The sequence below is a fragment of the Oncorhynchus gorbuscha genome, linkage group LG02 (assembly GCF_021184085.1).
Source record: "Oncorhynchus gorbuscha isolate QuinsamMale2020 ecotype Even-year linkage group LG02, OgorEven_v1.0, whole genome shotgun sequence".
NCBI classification, from domain to species: Eukaryota; Metazoa; Chordata; class Actinopteri; order Salmoniformes; family Salmonidae; genus Oncorhynchus; species Oncorhynchus gorbuscha.
The window spans coordinates 33698161-33717598 of NC_060174.1; the positions used below are offsets into that span (position 1 = coordinate 33698161).

At 43.1% G+C, this 19438-nt stretch overlaps 1 protein-coding gene across 1 annotated transcript in view; it reads left to right on the plus strand.

Annotated features, from left to right (window-relative positions):
* Positions 1-10850: 10850 nt before the first annotated feature.
* Positions 10851-19438, plus strand: part of LOC124001283 (semaphorin-4B-like) — a 96639-nt gene continuing 88051 nt past the window's right edge. The window contains exon 1 of the mRNA XM_046307965.1: positions 10851-10968. The gene's annotated coding sequence lies outside the window, so the exon portion shown is untranslated. The remainder of the gene's footprint in view (positions 10969-19438) is intronic.

Below are 19438 nucleotides of genomic sequence, written 5' to 3' on the forward strand. Positions count from 1 at the left end.
ATTCTCTTCCTTTTTGCTTCTCTTGTCAAGGTCATCCCCTCCAGTTGAATGCTTTTGTTATTTCCCCTCCGCTTCATGCAATGTAATACTGGAATCTATGAGCAACTTTGTAACCGCACAATTCTTTGGGAAAATAGCATTTTATTGCAGTGGAAAATAGAAAGCTGTGTGTTGAGCAATAATATTTCATAGCTGCTGTCCCCTGCGGTTATAAGGGTTCAACCAATTTGTGGTAGTAGGGGTCAGCTCCATCTGAAGGGGTGTTTACATTTTGGCCTTACCCAGGCCAATAGTTCTCTACTCAATAGCAGGCCATGTCCTCTACACACACTGGACATTATACAGTCAGTCTGCTCTCTCCAAGATCATCTTCTGTTCTGCATTCCAGTCAACCTACAGTATCTAACACGTTCGGAATTTCATTCTTCAGTTTGTAAAAGAGGCAGAAGCAAAAGACTAGCTAGACTGATTTTCTCCCTTGCCTGTCATACTTCTTAAGTTCTACACTGCAACACACAATGGCCCCTTTATTTTCTCATTCTGTTTGGGCGTATCAGTGCTGAGATGTGCTATATTGTTGGGAAGTGAAGGTCACATCTGCGTGTTACGATGCTGGAGCTGTATTCTGTCTTTCTTGGAAACGCTGTCAGAAAAAACACCTGGACATAATTATGGATATTCTCAGACTAGCATAGTAAGATTCATAAACATACTCATATTGATTTTGTAGATGGCTACGTTCAAAGATATGGCATTTATGATCTATAGTTTCATTTGAAACCTACTCATACAACTGTGAAATAGCATTATGGGCTGTCTGTCAGTTTTTGTGACCTTTGGAGCCTGTCAACAGGGCTACAATTAAGGGTGTACCCCTGGTCTGTCATTGGTGCGCAAGTCCACGATAAGGGAATTTTGAGCTAAGACTCAGATTCCTCACTTTAAAATGTATGACACATTAACTGGAAGAACTGTGCAGATGCAACGTTTGGTAACAGAATTACAGTAAAATCTCCCTCAGTTTTCCAAAAACTGTTAAATATCTGCTCCGAAACATGTCTGCAGAAAGAATGGGGTGTCAGCTATGACATGACACCTGAAGTTTGAAAACATCTCTCAGAAAAGGTAGAGTTCAATACAGGACAGTACATTTCAGTAGAGTACAGTAAAGTAGAGTATAGCCTAGTTCAGTACAGTAGAGTGTAGGACAATACAGTACATTTTAATGTACTCAACTCTAGTGTGCTCTACTGTAGAGTACAGTACATGACTGTACTCTACAATCCTGTGATGTACTGAACTCAAGTCAAAGTTAATTGGTCACGTACACAAATGTGTTATCACAGTTGCAGCAAAATGCTTGTGTTTCTAGCTCCAACAGTGCAGATTACTGGTATTAACCTAGCAATACAAAATAATACACACATAATATACACACATAAAGAAATATCAGAACGAGCCATGTCAGAATCCCGAATATATATATATATATTTACTGAGTATACAAAACATTAAGAACACTTGCTCTTTCCATGACATAGATTGACCAGGTGAATCCAGGTGAAAGCTATTGATGTCATGTGTTAAATCCACTTTGATCAGTGTAGATGAAGGGGACGAGACAGGTTAAAGAAGAAAATGTAAACCTTGAGGCAATTGAGATTGGATTGTGTACGTGTGCCATTCAGAGGGTGAATCGGCAAGACAAAAGATTTAAGAGCCTTTGAACGGGGTATGGTAGTAGGTGCAAGGCATACCAGTATCAAGAATGGTCCACCACCCAAAGGACATCCGGCCGACTTAACACAACCTGTTAGAAGCATTGGAGTCAACATGGGCGAGCATCCCTGTGGAAGGCTTTTGACACCTTGTAGAATCCATGCCACAACGAATTGAGGCTGTTCTGAGGGCATAGGGAGAAGGGGGCTGCAACTCAATATTAGGAAGGTGATTGATGTGATTTGATTGGAGAGAGAGAGAGAGTGAGTGAGGGGTGAGATGTAGAAAAGGCATCTGACAAGGGAGGTGAAATATAACTCCCATTTCCAGGCCACTTTTCCAAATTAATATAATGTAGTGTTTTGATCCCATTTATGTAATTTCCATTTTTAAACACAAATCAAAGCATGACATGTTGTTACTGAGAAAATACACTGTAGTTTTCCTACTCATCTGGGGAGTGTGTTTCTGGCCTGTACAGTTTGTCCATGGTGCTGGATAAGAGTTGAAGTATGACTGTGTAGGGACGAATAATGAGTAAGTATCAGTAAATCTCTAGTGACGCTTTGATGGCACCACATCAATCACTGAGGCAGCCATCATGCTGACATGCCCATACAATGGTAAACTTTGCCTTCAAGGCCTTACTAAAATCTCAAGTGATCTCAGGATTCAGCTGCATGACCTAATAAAAAAGTCAACTTTGTTCTCTGTTTAAAACAGCTGGAAAAGAACATGTAGAGCCATTTTGTATTAGGCAAGTCAGTTAAGAACAAATTCTTATTTACAATGATGGCCTACCAGGGAACAGTGGGTTAACTGCCTTGTTCAGGGGTAGAACAACATATTTTTACCTTGTCAGCTCAGGGATTCGATCCAGCCACCTTTTGGTTACTGGCCCAATGCTCTAACCACTAGGCTACCTGCTGCCCCAAAAGCATCACTACATCAAGGGAAATATAGTATTATTTCTAACAAAGATATCTACATATATTTCAGGATGTTGTGTATCTCTGGAAATAATCAGAATTCATGTAAACCAAACGGTTAAGCTAACAGGCGGGCCACAAACAGACAAATAATGGCGCAGTACAACGGTGTGCAGAACCGCATCTCGGAACACACAACTCGTTGATCCTTGTCACGGATGGCCTATTGCAGCAGACGACCACACTGGAGTCCACTCCTATCAGCTAAAAACAAGAAGAAGTGGCTCTAGTGGGCACTGGATCACCAACAGTGGACAATTGAGGAGTGGAAAAACATTACCTCATCTGATGAATGCCAGTTCCTGTTGCGTCATGCTGATGGCTGAGTCAGGATTTGGTGTAAGCAGCGTCCATGCACCTATCCTACCTGGTGTCAACGGTATAGACTGGTGGCGGTAGTGTACCGGTGTGGGAAATCTTTTCCTGGTACATGTTAGGTCCCTTGATACCAGATCTGCACCTGTTGTTCACATATGCCTTTAAAAAAAAGGTAGGGGCATGGACCAGAAAACCTATCAGTATCTGGTGTGCAGGGCAACACATCTCCTGCGCATAAAGTTGATCAGGCTGCTGATTGTGGCCTGTGGAATGTTGTCCCACTCCTCATCAATGGCTGTGTAAAGTTGCTGGATATTGGAGGGAACTGGAACACGGTCATACACTTCAATCCAGATCATCCCAAACATGCTCAATGGGTTTCATGTCTGGTGAGTATGCAGGCCATTTGAAAATAAAAGAGAGCAGCACACTCTAGGAGCTCAGATGCAAAAATGTAATTACCAACGTTTCGACAGCCAAGCTGTCTTCATCAGGGTATAATCACAAACACTGCGGGATGACTCGTTTATATAGTGTCAAAAGACACAGGTGTCTGTAATCATGGCCAAGAGTGGCCTAATATCATTGGTTAATAATCAAATATTAAAATGTCATACAAAGAACAGCATACAAACAACAAATGGATAGCATACAATCATAGATTAATTTGACTACACAAGTTTACAAACAATTACAATGGCAAAGTCACAATAATCACAAGAATGGCTTCAGATCAAAGTCTACGTTGAGACCGAAGGGCGCAAGGGTCTTTAAATTAAAGATCCAGGCAGCCTCTCGTTTCAACAATAAATTATCAAGGTCACCCCCTATGCAGGCCATGAAAGAACTGGGCCATATTCAGCTTCCAGGAAATGTCTACAGATCTTTGCGTCATACGGCCGTGCATTGAAACATAAGGTGAAAGAGGCAGATGAATGGCACAACAATGGAACTAAGGATCTCAACACGGTATCTCTGTGCATTCAAATTGCCATCAATAAAATGCAATTGTATTCATTTTCCATAGTTTATGCCTGCCCATACCATAAGCCACCATACGGCACTCTGTTCACAACGTTGACATCAGCTAACCGCTCGCCCACATGATGGTCTGCGGTTGGGTTGGGAGGCCGGTTGGACATACTGCCAAATTCTCTAAAACAACATTGGAGGCGACTTATGGTAGAGAAATGAACAATAAATTATCTTGCAATAGCTCTGGTGGACATTCCTGCAGTCAGCATGCCTATTGCACACTCTCAAAACTTGAGGCATCTGTGGCATTGTGTTGTGTGACAAAACTGCACATTTTAGAGTGACCTTTCATTGTCCCCAGCACAAGGCGCACATGTGTAATGATCATGCTGTTTAATCAGATTCTTGATATGCCACACCTGTCAGGTGGATGGATTATCTTGGCAAATGAGAAATGTTCACTAACAGGGATGTAAACAAAGTTGTGCACAAAATTTGAGAGAAATAAGCATTTTGTGCATATGAAAAACTTCTGGGATCTTTTATTTTAGCTGATGAAATATGGGATCAACACTTTACATGTAGCGTTGATATTTTTGTTCAGTGTATATATATATATATATACACATGGTGTATGGACAATATATTAATGGAAAATGGTGTGTACATCAGTAGTTATATAGGACGAGCCATGACTAGAGTACAGTATATACACTGATTATACCAAAATATCATAGCCCCGTTCAAAGGCACTTCACCCTTTGAATGGCACACATACACAATCCCGTCTCAATTGTCTCAAGGCTTATCCTTCTTTTGCCTGTCTCTTCCCCTTCATCTACACTGATTGAAGTGGATTTAAAAAGTGACATCAATAACGGATCATAGCTTTCACCTGGATTCACCTAGTCAATCTATTTCATGGAAAGAGCAGGTGTTCATAACATTTTGTACACTTAGTGTACATATAAAGTGGGTAAAATAGTATGTAAACATGATTAAAGTGACCAGCGTTCAATAACTCTATGTACATAGGGCAGCAGTCTCTAAGGTGTAGAGTAGAGTACTGGGTGGTTGCCGGCTAGTAACAGTAACTAAGGGACCATTTCAGGTCATCAGTGATGTGCACACCGAGGAACTTGAAGCTTTTGAACCTCTCCACTGTGGCCCGTCGATGTGGATGGGGGTGTGCTCTCTCTGTTCTCTCTGCTCTGCCGTTCTCTTCTGTAGACCATGATCTACTTCTTTGTTTTGTTGACATTGAGGGTGCAGTTATGATCCTGGCACCACTCCACCAGGGCTCTCAACTCCTCCTGTAGGCTGTTTCTGTCTCATAACCGGACTGAAAACGGTTATGAGCTCAAAATAACAGTATGCCAGTGGAAGGCAGAACTGTAGCAGGTGACCCAACTGTGGTTTGTGACCACTATGATTTCCCATTGTAGTAATTACCTCACAGATTTTTCCAAGCCTTTGCTTATTCCTAATATTTAGGATGGAAAAAATGTATATACGGTTGAAGTCAGAGGTTTACAGACACTTAGGTTGGAGTCATTAAATCACTCCACACATTTCAAGTCGGTTAGGACACCTACTTTGTGCCTGACACAAGTCATGTTTTGAGCAATTGTTTACAGACAGATTATTTCACTTATAATTCACAGTATCACAATTCCAGTGGGTCAGAAGTTTACATACACTAAGTTGACTGTGCCTATAAACAGCTTAGAAAATTCCAGAAAATGATGTCATGGCTTTAGAAGCTTCTGATAGGCCAATTGACATCATTTGAGTCAATTGGAGGTGTACCTGTGGATGTATTTCAAGGCCTACCTTCAAACTCAGTGCCTCTTTGCTTGACATCATGGTAAAATCAAAATAAATGAGCCAAGACCTCAGAAAAAAACATTGTAGACAAGTCTGGTTCATCCTTGGGAGCAATTTCCAAATGCCTGAAGGTACCACGTTCATCTGTACAAACAATAATACGCAAGTGTAAACACCATGGGACCACCGCAGCCGTCATACCACTCAGGAAGGAGACGCGTTCTGTCTCCTAGAGATGAACGTACTGTGTTGCGAAAAGTGCAAATCAATCCCAGAACCACAGCAAAGGACCTTGTGAAGATGCTGGAGGAAACAGGTGCAAAAGTATCTATATCCAGAGTAAAACGAGTCCTATATCAACATAACCTGAAAGGCCGCTCAGCAAGGAGGAAGCCACTGCTCCAAAACAGCCATAAAAAAAGCCAGGCTACGGCTTGCAACTGCACATGGGAATAAAGGTCGTACTTTTTGGAGAAATGTCCTCTGGTCTGATGAAACAAAAATAGAACTGTTTGGCCATAATGACCATCGTTAAGTATGGAGGAAAAAGGGGGAGGCTTGCAAGACGAAGAACATCATCCCAATTGTGAATCACGGGGGTGGCAGCATCATGTTGTGGGGGTGCTTTGCTACAGGACGGACTGGTGCACTTCACAAAATAGATGGCATCATGAGGTTGGAAAATTATGTGGATATATTGAAGCAGCATCTCAAGACATCAGTCAGGAAGTTTAAGCTTGATCGTCTTCCAAATGGACAATGAACCCAAGCATACTTCCAAAGTTGTGGCAAAATGGCTAAAGGACAACAAAGTCAAGGTATTGGAGTGGCCATCACAAACCCTGACCTCAATGCTATAGAATATTTGTGGGCAGAACTGAAAAAACATGTGCGAGCAAGGAGGCCTTACAACCCTGACTCAGTTACACCAGCTTTGTCAGGAGGAATAGACCAAAATTCTCTCAACTCCTTGTGAGAAGCTTGTTGAAGGCTAGCCAACATGTTTGAACCAAGTTAAGCAATTTAAAGGCAATGCTACCAAATACTAATTGAGTGTATGTAAACTTCTGACCCACTGGGAATGTGATGAAAGAAATAAAAGCTGAAATAAATCTTTCTCTCTACTATTATTCTGACATTTCGCATTCTTAAAATAAAGTGGTGATCCTAACTGACCTAAAACAGGGATTGTTTTACAAGGATTACATGTCAGGATTGTGAAAAACTGAGTTTAAATGTATTTGGCTAAGCTGTATGTAAACATCCAACTTTAACTGTATGCCTTCATTTCTCTAAAATGAAAACTTTTATCTTTCATTTGACACCAGATTTAACATGCTCCTATGAAATTCTAATGGGTGCTTTTACATGGAAGTGCAAACCGACGGTGGTTTCCATATCATAGGCACGGTATTTAAAGCAGTTTACCTCAACCTTACTATAAAGACATGTGACAACCAGCACTGTATTTAAAGCAGTTTACCTCAACCTTACCATAAAGACATGTGACAACCAGCACGGTATTTAAAGCAGTTTACCTCAACCTTACCATAAAGACATGTGACAACCAGCACGGTATTTAAAGCAGTTTACCTCAACTTTACTATAAAGACATGTGACAACAACCAGCACGGTATTTAAAGCAGTTTACCTCAACCTTACCATAAAGACATGTGACAACCAGCATGGTATTTAAAGCAGTTTACCTCAACCTTACCATAAAGACATGTGACAACCAGCACGGTATTTAAAGCAGTTTACCTCAACCTTACCATAAAGACATGTGACAACCAGCACTGTATTTAAAGCAGTTTACCTCAACCTTACCATAAAGACATGTGACAACCAGCACGGTATTTGAAGCAGTTTACCTCAACCTTACCATAAAGACATGTGACAACCAGCACGGTATTTAAAGCAGTTTACCTCAACCTTACCATAAAGACATGTGACAACCAGCATGGTATTTAAAGCAGTTTACCTCAACCTTACCATAAAGACGTGACAACCAGCACTGTATTTAAAGCAGTTTACCTCAACCTTACCATAAAGACATGTGACAACCAGCACGGTATTTAAAGCAGTTTACCTCAACCTTACCATAAAGACGTGACAACCAGCACGGTATTTGAAGCAGTTTACCTCAACCTTACCATAAAGACATGTGACAACCAGCACGGTATTTAAAGCAGTTTACCTCAACCTTACCATAAAGACATGTGACAACCAGCACGGTATTTAAAGCAGTTTACCTCAACCTTACCATAAAGACATGTGACAACCAGCACGGTATTTGAAGCAGTTTACCTCAACCTTACCATAAAGACATGTGACAACTGCACACAATATGTCCTTCAAACATTAACACAATTCATCAGCTCCACAGAAGGATCTCTTGAGTTCATGCTTAAGTTAAATGGCCTTTGTTTAATGCTGTTGAGTGTTAGCATTTGTTTTGGCAGTGCTACATTGCTGGGTAAACTGGACAGTTCAAAATGGCCCAAACAGGTAACCCACATGATTGACATTGAATTGTAAGTCGAAACAATGATGTTCCAAGAGTCAATCTGAACAATATAAAGTAAATTAGAACAGTATTATCTATCAATGGCAATTTGCCAGCTGGGTAAAGTATGCACAGTGGTACAGGCAGTGCGGCTGCAAGGCAAACAGTATACTATCTTCCTGGATGGACAGAGCTTAACTTGGAATGCTAGCTGTGTAAGCACAGAGAGTACACAATAACATGATGCACAGTCTCCGTTGGGAGGCACAAGATTTGTCTCGATTTGGAGATGAGTGATGCAGGGACAGTAGGAGGAGGAGAGGGGATAATTTTTCACGCTTTAGATTCCAATTTTTGTCCATGGTCTTTTTCATTCTAAAACGTCAATCGATTCTGTTTTTTTTCTTCAGTTCTTTCTATGGATCGATATGAGACTGAGCAAAGAGAGAAATCCAAGGGTTTCAATGTTTCCTTCAATCTTGAGGTAATAGCAGGGGGGACTGAGGAGCTGTGCTCTCTGCCAGTAACATCTGGCACCAGCTGGAGAAGCATTTGGCTGCTATTTTCTGCTGTTTGACTCAATGTGCGGTCAAGACCTCTTGAAAACACTGGCTGTTTTTGAATACCCATATGTCCGTCCTAAATAGTAGGCTGCTTGAGTATGCGAACAAAAAAGTTTAATAGTAGACAACATTTCAAAAATCGAGTGTACTTTAAATGCCCGGATGTCATACTAATTTCGGCTTTAACAACAGCTGATAAATTAGATATAGGGATGTGCTAGTGAAATCAACTAATAGCGGGAAACAACACAATCGCGCATGATGCCTTCTAAGTATGCGAAAATATAATATTTTATAGTATGTATATTTTTTTTTATCAAGTATGGTTTAAATACCAGTATGTTATATTCATTTTGACTCTTCGTCTAGTAGAATTCGATGCACACTTTTCCACAATGCATTGGAAGAGGTGGGCTGCGAGTGATAGTCCCTAGTTCTCTTCAAGTAGCCATACAACAAAACAAGGCTACTTCATTGGGAAGATGCCAAATAGCAAAGCTTCTACGGTGGTGTTCAAGATTTGAACAGAAGTCTTAATTTTGTTTTGGTGTGTGTACTATTCTATTTGATTTAATTTATATATGTTATATCACTTTGGTTTCACAAATAACTATGTTGAAATGGACCCAAATGATCTGTTTCTGTCTTCAGTCCTTTTTAACCTCCTGTATAGGTTGAATGTGATAGTCTACCTATAAGCAGCCTGAGTAGGCCTATACCTCCATTCCTATTATATTCAGAGTTTCGAGAAACAAATCAAATTGGCAGTTGGCTATTATCAGGCTGGTTAATGTGATGCATGTCTGTTGAATTCGGAAAAATCCACTCGCCACCACCCCACCTACACAGCCAATCAGGAGCCGCTACTGCGTTGACGCCATAACATGCTGCCTACTTTTTACTGAACAGTGTGTGCTAAATAGTATGCTACGATGAGTACATACTATGCAGTTCAAGTATGTGGTACACTAATATGAGTATTGGGACACGACAAGTCTCACCCTACCTCATCTAACAGGCTGGATGTGTGAGGATATCAGGCCAACAGCCTACATTAGCAGTGGATTAGTGGATTATATGAAGTTAACATTTTTCTGAACACTCAATGTTGTGGGTATTGTGTGTGGCATGTGGTGGGTCTGTTGGCGGGGGATGAACATCTGTTTACTGGTGAAGGGAGGACCACCATCATGTCTTCCCTAGTGCCACCTGATAATCTGTCTGTGTTCTGTCTTAATGTGTGTCTCTCTCTGTCGGAGACATGCTGCAAGAGGAGAGCTGTTAACATAGCAGCTTTCCTGCTGCCTCACTTATTTGTGACAGTTTGGTTTAAATGTAATCAACTTGAGGAGATGTCTACCAGCAACAATTCCATATTTTCACTCTCAATAACATTGCTGTAAGGAATCTAAAATTACCTTTTGTTAGGAGCTGAATATCAACCTGCAATGCTACCACCTATACGTGCACACACAAAAACACCCGCCAACGCACACAATACAAGCATGCTCACCAATACTATGCAACCACACACAAATTACACCCTTTAGAATAACACTCAGATGCATAGCATTAGTACCATTAACAATAACAGTAATCTTCTGTAACAATCAGCAATACTGAGCATTAATTACAGCATTACAGAATCTTCTGTTAATGACCTCAGACTATTAACAGAATTAACAGTGCATTCATTGTGGTGTGTGCAGTGTGAAGAGCCCACCAGTGACAGAGAGTACTGCTGTTACAGGGAGCCGCTCCTCTCCCCAGCACTCTCCCCTCCTCTCCTCTCCCACCCTTCTACAGGAGCAGCCTATGATGTAATGTGCCTGCCACTGATAGAGCAAACCCCTCTCCTGTTTTAGATTTTCCCCCTCCCTTTCCTATTTGCTGTCTGCTGCTTCTGAGGCTGCTGGTAGTATTGGCTCAGTCTGCGAGCCGGGCGCTGGTTTGGTTCAGCTGCGGCTCTCGTCACCTCTGGGGATCCCTGCAGAGCTTCTGTTCCTCTGTCACAGCCTGACTAGAAGATACTGGTACAGACCACTGCAATACCTATCCTCTATTACTCAAGGTAACTCGTCTGGCTCACCACAAAGGAATATATTGTAAAGAGCGAGGAAGAGAGAGAGAGACAGAGAAAGGAGAGAGGTATGACAGGAGAAACCTGGCTTGGTGTCCAGTCAACTGCTGAATGAATCGGTCTGTGCGGTGAAAGCTTCTTGTCTCTGTAGCGCTGGCTGCCATGGCAATAGATTGAATTCTGCACCCTGTGGCTTCTGCTATCGCACCCCCACTCTCTCTCTCTGCCTGCCTCTCTGTGCATGTAGTATAAGGTGTTGGTTACCATGGTTAAGATGAGATGGATTCCCATACTGGCTCAGAGCTAATTCAGCATGTCTAGTGAAGAGCTACATTTGGAAAGGTTATTCCTTTTTTCCCAGGCACATTTTATGGAGAATTACAGTAAGCTTCCCTTTCTTCTAAATTATTTAAGAGTAAGCATAGAACAGGGATACAGGGTTACTGTTCTTTCTTTCTCATACTTAAAAAAATACATTTTGCTGTAACTAAATGAATGATTATGCTGTTCTGTCTAATTATAGGTTTCTATCTATTTTCAATATATTATTTTTTTCAGTTCAGAAAATGTGGGTGTGTGCACGGCCAATGATGCATGAGTTATACAGTAGGAGTCATCTGCATGATTGCAGATCTCTTTCCATTTAGACCATAGATTGTTTTAAAAGTGGAGGTAGATTGATATCGTACAGGTTTAATGCATCATGCTTACATCATCATATTGTCAAAAATATACTCTGGATATATATATTTCTGGTGCATATGCTTCAAATCTGTTGCTATTTTAAATGCAGCTTGTGAATTCTCAGTGGTTGCCTGGGCTAAACTCTGGTACGTTATCTGATGCAATGTTAATAATTAATGTCTTGTCTGTGGACATGACTAATTCATACAGAGGATTTCCCCTTCCACTTTCAGAGGAGAATACCTACACCCCTCTGTACCCACTAACCACTCAGTGTAATTACGGACTGTAATATGTTCACTTATCTCACTATGCTGCTTGACATTCAGGCCACTATATTGGTACATTTTAAACTATTTGGAAATGATTTCATCATATTTTCAGATTAATCATCCATTTATATAAACACTCAAACCAAACACTAAAAGGTGTGAATATTGGGGATCCTTTGTGCAGAGAAGATCTACCGTAGACAACAATCTCCTGCTTTGATTGGTCAGGTAAGATCATGTGAGATGTTGGGGGGGATGGGCGGTCATCCTATGATTTCCCTATGGGAAGAGGTGATGTTTACAGTCAAGGTAATTGGGTCTTTGAGCCAAACTATACTGTAGTGTTCAGCCAACATACAGTAGTACACTTCAGGCAATTTAAACATTTAAACATCTGCATGTGTAGCATACTGTAGAGCAATGTTTCCCAACCCTGGTCCTCCAGTATCCCCAACAGTATACAGTTTCATGGTAGCCCTTGACAAACACAACTCATTCAACTCATTGAGGGCTTGATGATTAGTTGACAATGTGTGCTTGTGTAATAATGGAGCTGTGAGTTGGGAATCAGGTGCAACGTTTAATAAAACAACAAAACCAGTAACGAGACAATTCCATGTGGCTACACACCGGTACACAAGAATAATACCAACTGGTGAGTGAACATAAGAGAGTGACATATAAAGGGGAGGAAAGGATGAAGGTAACAAAGTCCAGGTGTGAATCATAATGATTAACGTGTGCGGGTGCGTGTAATGATGAGTGCCAGGTGTGCGTAATGATGAATCCCACGTCCGATGGTTAGTATTCCGGCAACGTCGTACACCGGAGGGAAGGAGCAGGAGAAGACGTGACAGTATCCCCCCCGGCCCCCGATAAGCGGCTCCAGCCGCAGGATGACACCGACCAGAGGGACGACCCCGAGGGGAAGGACCAGGTCGGTCCGGGTTTGTGAGGGTGGAAATCACGGATGATGTTGGGGTCCAGAATGTCCCCACCGGAACCCAACACCACTCCTCTGGGCCATACCCGTCTCAGTCCACCAAATACTGGAGCTGACCCACACAACATCGTGAGTCTAATAGGGATCTGACAGCGTACGCCGGACCCCCCTCGATGTCCAGGGGAGGTGGAGGTGTGTCTTGGGGGACAGTATCAGCTAGGGGTCCAGGAACCACCGGCTTGAGAAGGGAGACATGGAAAGAGGGTGAGACACAATAGTGACTGGGTATTTTTAACCTGTACATCACCTCGTTGACCCTCCGAAGTACCTTGAATGGCCTTACAAACCGGGGGCTCAGTTTCTTGCAGGGCAGGTGCCGATACCCGGAAGTGAGGCTGACCGTAACCCCAAGCTTCTCCAAGAAGGCCTCCATACTCATGATATGAATCGGGAGCCACAGTCAGAGACGATATCCTCTGGAAGGCCATAATGCAGGAAGACCTGCTGGAAGAGTGCCACAGCGACCTGGAGTGCAGTGGGGAGACACGGAAGAAGGATTAATCGACATGACTTGGAAAATATATCCACTACCACCAGAATGGTGGTGAAACCATCAGAGGAGGGAAGATCGGTTACAAAGTCAATGGATAGATGTGACCAAGGTCGCTGAGGCACTGGAAGTGGCAGGAGCTTCCCTGCTGGATAATTCCGGGGGGGGAGGACTCGGTTTGAGCACATATGGAACAGGAGTTTACATACCGAGTGACATCCTGCACCTAGGTGGGCCACCAGTACTTCTCAGTGATGGTGTGGATGGTGTGAGAATTACCTGGATGTCCAGCGATGACAGCTGTGTTCCCAGGTCAGCAGCAGGTCCCTTATCCCTGTGGGAGGGGAGGAGCAGGAGAAGACGTGACAGTACCCGCCCCCCCCCCCCACTGACGCGAGGCTCCAACCGCAGGATGATGCCGACCAGAAGGACGACCCCTCGGACGACCAGCGGGTCGGTCCGGGTGGCAAAGGTGGAAATCACTGATGATGTTGGGGTCCAGAATGTCCTCCACCAGAACCCAACACCGTGACAGTACCGGGAGGGTACTGTCACGTCTTCTCCCGCTCCTTCCCTCCAGTGTACGACAACGTCGCCGGAATACTAACCACCGGTCCTGTGATTCATCATTACGCACTCCTGGCACTTATCATTACACGCACCTGTTAATCATTATGATTCCCACCTGGACGTTGTTACCTTCATCATTTCCTCCCCATTTTATATGTCACTCTCTTATGTTCACTCACCAGTTGGTATTATTATTGTGCACCGGTGTGTAGCCCATGGAATTATCTCGTTACTGGTTTTGTTGTTTTAATTAATGTTTCACCTGCACCTGCTTCCCGATTTACAGCTCCATTATTACAGCTTGTCCAGGGTTACAAGAAAAATGTGTACTGTTGGGGGTACTCAAGGACCATGGTTGGGAAACACTGCTGTAATATATAATAATAATATATGCCATTTAGCAGACACTTTTATCCAAAGCGACTTACAGTCATGTGTGCATACATTCTACGTATGGGTGGTCCCGGGAATCGAACCCACTACCCTGGCGTTACAAGCGCCATGCTCTACCAACTGAGCTACAGAAGAGAGCTGAAATGAAATGCATGCAAACTTTCCTCCTGGAGTGCTCAATGGAGTGCTCTTTAATGTGTTATTTCAGCCAAATGATTGTCCCCAGGTAGTGCTCTCACAATCTTAGCTTCTCACAAAAAATATGCACCTCCTCCTTAATAACCTCTACGGGATCGGTGTCCCTATACCAGGACTGTTGAGCTAACGTGTGCTAATGTGATTAGCATGCCTTTTGTAAGTAACAGCAAACTTTCCAGTACATAGACATGTCTTATATGGGCAGAAAGCTTCAATTCGTCTTAATCTAACTGCACTGTCCAATTTACAGTAGGTATTACAGTGAAAAAATACCATGATATTTTTTCAGGAGAGTGCACAACAACAAAAAACTTATCATGGCAACTGGTTTGATACATTCACCTCTGAAGTTAAATAATATACTTACATGCAGTTATCTTTCTCTGATTTGTCATCCTGAGGGTCCCAGAGATAAAAATGTAGCATAGTTTTGTTTGATAAAATCCATTTTTATATTCTGATGTAGCAACTGGGTTTTACAGTTTGAACCCTGCTGTCTCTGGCTCCACACCCACCCTGCCCGACCATCTAGATGTGTGAAAGTTAGTGTATAAGCTAATGTTCAATCCTGTATGACATCCCTGGGAGTGTGTAAACTTACATTTTGTATTACCATATAATTTTGGTATGTTCTCTATAGTTATGTACTTGAAAATGTATCAATTGGCCTCCCGGGTGGCACAGTGGTTAAGGGCGCTGTCCTGCAGCGCCAGCTGTGCCACCAGAGACTCTGGGTTTGCGCCCAGGTTCTGTCGTAACTGGCCGCGACCGGGAGGTCCGTGGGGCGATGCACAATTGGCCTAGCGTCGCCCGGGTTTGGCCGGTAGGGAAATCCTTGTCTCATCCCGCACCAGTGACTCCTGTGGCGGGCTGGGCACAGTGCACGCTAACCAAGGTTGCCAGTTGCACGGAGTTTCCTCCGACACATTGGTGTGGCTGGCTTCCGGGTTGGATGGCGCTGTGTTAAGAAGCAGTGCGGCTTGGTTGGGTTGTGTATCGGAGGACGCATGACTTTCAACCTCCGTCTCTCCCGAGCCCGTACGGGAGTTGTAGCAATGAGACAAGATAGTAGCTATTAAAAACAATTGGATACCACGGAATTGGGGAGAAAAAGGGGTAAAAAAGAAAAAGAAAATGTATAAATTGAACAATTCGGCACATTTGAGGAGATTTGATACAAAATATTGTCTAGTATGGCTACGTTTCACTGGATCAATCTGAAACTTTGCACACACTGCTTCTATCTAGTGGCCAAAATCTAAATTGCGCCTAAACTGCTACACTGTATTATGGCCTTTCTCTTGCATTTCAAGATGATGAAGAAGAAAAAATAAAACACATGTTTTTTGTTTGTATTATCCTTTACCAGGTCTAATGTGTTATATTCTCCTATATTAATTACAAATGTCCATAAACTAAAAGTGTTTCCTTTCAAATGGTATCAAGAATATGCATATCCTGGCTTCAGGTCCTGGGCTACAGGCAGTTAGATTTGGGTATGTCATTTTAGGCAAAAATGGGGGGAAAAAGGTCCGATCTGATTCTATTGAGCTGTGGCTTCTAAAGAATGTGAATCTTACACCAAAGTGATTCTGTAAATGAAGGGCTTTGCTTATTACACTTGTTAGCTGAATATAGCACCATGACAGCAGGTGTTTTTGTGTCAAACTTCTCCTGGGAAAGGAGTGAAATCCATAAATAGACTTGTTATGGAAATGGTTTCCAATTAAGAGAGTAGCTGGGGAAGACCTGTCTGTCTCTGAGATGTGGTGGATTGCTATTCAAATATTACACTCAGACCTTAGTCATGAAAAAGGCTTGGGGAGAACATAGGGGCTGCTCATACAGTGGACTCCCAATGGAATCGTATCATACTATCAGTCTACTATGAACCCTTTGTATGAGGGTTGGATATTATAGGTCTGAAAATACATTTGGTTTTGGTCACTTTTATGCCGAGGTTACTCTTGTGTCCTTACTTTAAACAAATATATAAATCATAGTAATGTAGTTTAAATAAAGGTTACATTTGATCAAATCTGGTCTGTGTGCACTAGGGTAACGTTTATAAAGTTAATGTGTCTGACCTTTAAACAGTTGTTGAAAATTGAACATTCCGACTGGGCACAAACTGTTTGAATTAAAGTTGTTTCAATGTAATTTGTCACTGTATTGTGACTTGGAAAATACATTGGATTTTTTTAAAAACTTTTGTTTTGAGGGTGAAGTTTCAACCACAGTATTATATCATCATGGTAACCACATTTCAATGCAACCAAATATCAATATTTGTTACCTCTCGTCGGAATGAGGATCGGACCAAAGCGCAGCGTGGTAGGCGTTCATGATATTTAATTAACTGAAAACCGCAACAAAGCAGCTAAACAGAAAATAACTACCCACAAAACACAGGTGGAGGCTCCAGACCGGGGACCGTCGCTGGAGGCTCCGGACCGGGGACCGTCGCTGGAGGCTTTGTGCCATGGATCATCACTGGAGGCTTCGTGCCATGGATCATCCCAGGAGGCTTCGTGCCATGGATTATCTCAGGAGGATTCGTGCCATGGATCATCACTGGAGGCTTCGTGCCATGGATCATCACTGGAGGCTTCGTGCCATGGATCATCCCAGGAGGCTTTGTGCCATGGATCATCACTGGAGGCTTCGTGCCATGGATCATCACTGGAGGCTTCATGCCATGGATCATTACTGGAGGCTTCGAACGTGGAACCGGAACAGGTCTCACCGGACTGAGGAGACGTACTGGCAGCCTAGTGAGTGGAGCTGCCACAACACATCCTGGCTGGATACCCACTCTAGCTTGTTGAGTGTGGAGAGCTGGCACAGGACGCACTGGGCTATGACGGTGCACTGGAGGCATAGTGCGTAGAGCCAGCGCAGGACACACTGGACCGTGGAGGCACACCGGAGGTCTGGAGCGCAGAGCTGGCATAACTTGTCCTGGCTGGATACCCCCCTTAGCCCGGTAAGTGCGGGAAGCTGGAACAGACCGCACTGGGCTTTGCTGGCGAACCAGGGACACGGTGCACCGTAGAGCTGGCGCCTGATAACCTGGGCCGAAGAGACACACCAGAGGCCAGGAACGCTGAGCCGGCACAATCCGTCCTGGCTGAATACCCACTCTAGCACGGATAGCATGGTGCTTGACCGGTCACTCGCTCCCCACGGTAAGTTGGCTCAGGTCTGAACCCTGACTCTGATACTCTCCCCGTGTGCCCTCCCCCCAAACTTTTTTGGGGCTCCCTCTTGTGCTTGCCTCATTGCCTTGACTCATGGTATCACCGCCGTTCCTCCCTTGCTGTTTCCGCCTGTTTCCATGGCAGGATCTTGTCCCCTGCCATAACCTCCTCCCATGTCCATGAGGTCCTCCACTCACTCTTCTCCCGGGCCCAGGATCCCTGCTCCTCCTGGCCACGCTGCTTGGTCTTTTGGTGGTGGGTAGTTATGTTACGACTCTCGTGGGTTGAAGAAGGAGACCAAGGTGCAGAGTGGTAGGCGTTCATGATATTTAATTAACTAAACACCGCAACAAAATAACAAAGTAGAAAAAACGAAAGGGCACAGTTTTGTCAGGCAACAAAACAGCTAAACAGAAAATAACTACCCACAAAACACAAGTGGGGAAAAGGCTACCTAAGTATGATTCCCAATCAGAGACAACGATAGACAGCTGCCTCTGATTGGGAACCACACTCGGCCAAAAACAAAGAAATAGAAAACATACAAATAAAGAAACTAGAATGCCCACCCTAGTCACACCCTGGCCTACCAAAATAGATAATAAAAGCCTCTCTATGGCCAGGGCGTGACAATATTTGAAGGATCTTCTGCTCGGATTGTTCCATCTGTGCCACTAATTTTATTTTATTTAACCAGGTAGGCAAGTTGAGAACAAGTTCTCATTTACAATTGCGACCTGGCCAAGATTAAGCAAAGCAGTTCGACACATACAACAACATAGAGTTCCACATGGAGTAAAACAAACATACAGTCAATAATACAGTAGAAAAATAAGTCTATATACAATGTGAGCAAATGAGGTGAGATAAGGGAGGTAAAGGCAAAAAAAGGCCATGGTGGCGAAGTAAATACAATATAGCAAGTAAAAGACTGGAATGGTAGATTTGCAGTGGAAGAATGTGCAAAGTAGAGATATAAATAATGGGGTGCAAAGGAGCAAAATAAATACAGTGAGGGAAAAAATTATTTGATCCCCTGCTGATTTTGTACGTTTTCTCACTGACAAAGAAATGATCAGTCTATAATTTTAATGGCAGGTTTATTTGAACAGTGAGAGACAGAATAACAACAACAAAAATCCAGAAAAACGCATGTCAAAAATGTTATACATTGATTTGCATTTTAATGAGGGAAATAAGTATTTGACCCCCTCTGCAAAACATGACTTAGTACTTGGTGGCAAAACCCTTGTTGGCCATCACAGAGGTCAGACGTTTCTCGTAGTTGGCCACCAGGTTTGCAAACATCAGGAGGGATTTTGTCCCACTCCTCTTTGCAGATCTTCTCCAAGTCATTATGGTTTCGAGGCTACACTTGAAACAAATAACGTTAGACAAACCGAAAACTGCAGACAAAAATGCTTTCTGATACTAAGATAAGTGAAATGTAGGCTAAACTGACAATGGAGTGAAGAGCAGAAATCTAAACTAGCCGGCAAGTCGTAGCAATGAGGAACGCGAAGGGGGGGTTCTAAGCAGGGGAGATTTTGGGAACAACAGATCCTGCCGGAACAGGGTCCGGGGCGTCTCCGTTTTGGACTGTGTCGTTCTGGGACCTATTTCAACGGAAGACATGAGCCTGCAACTCTCA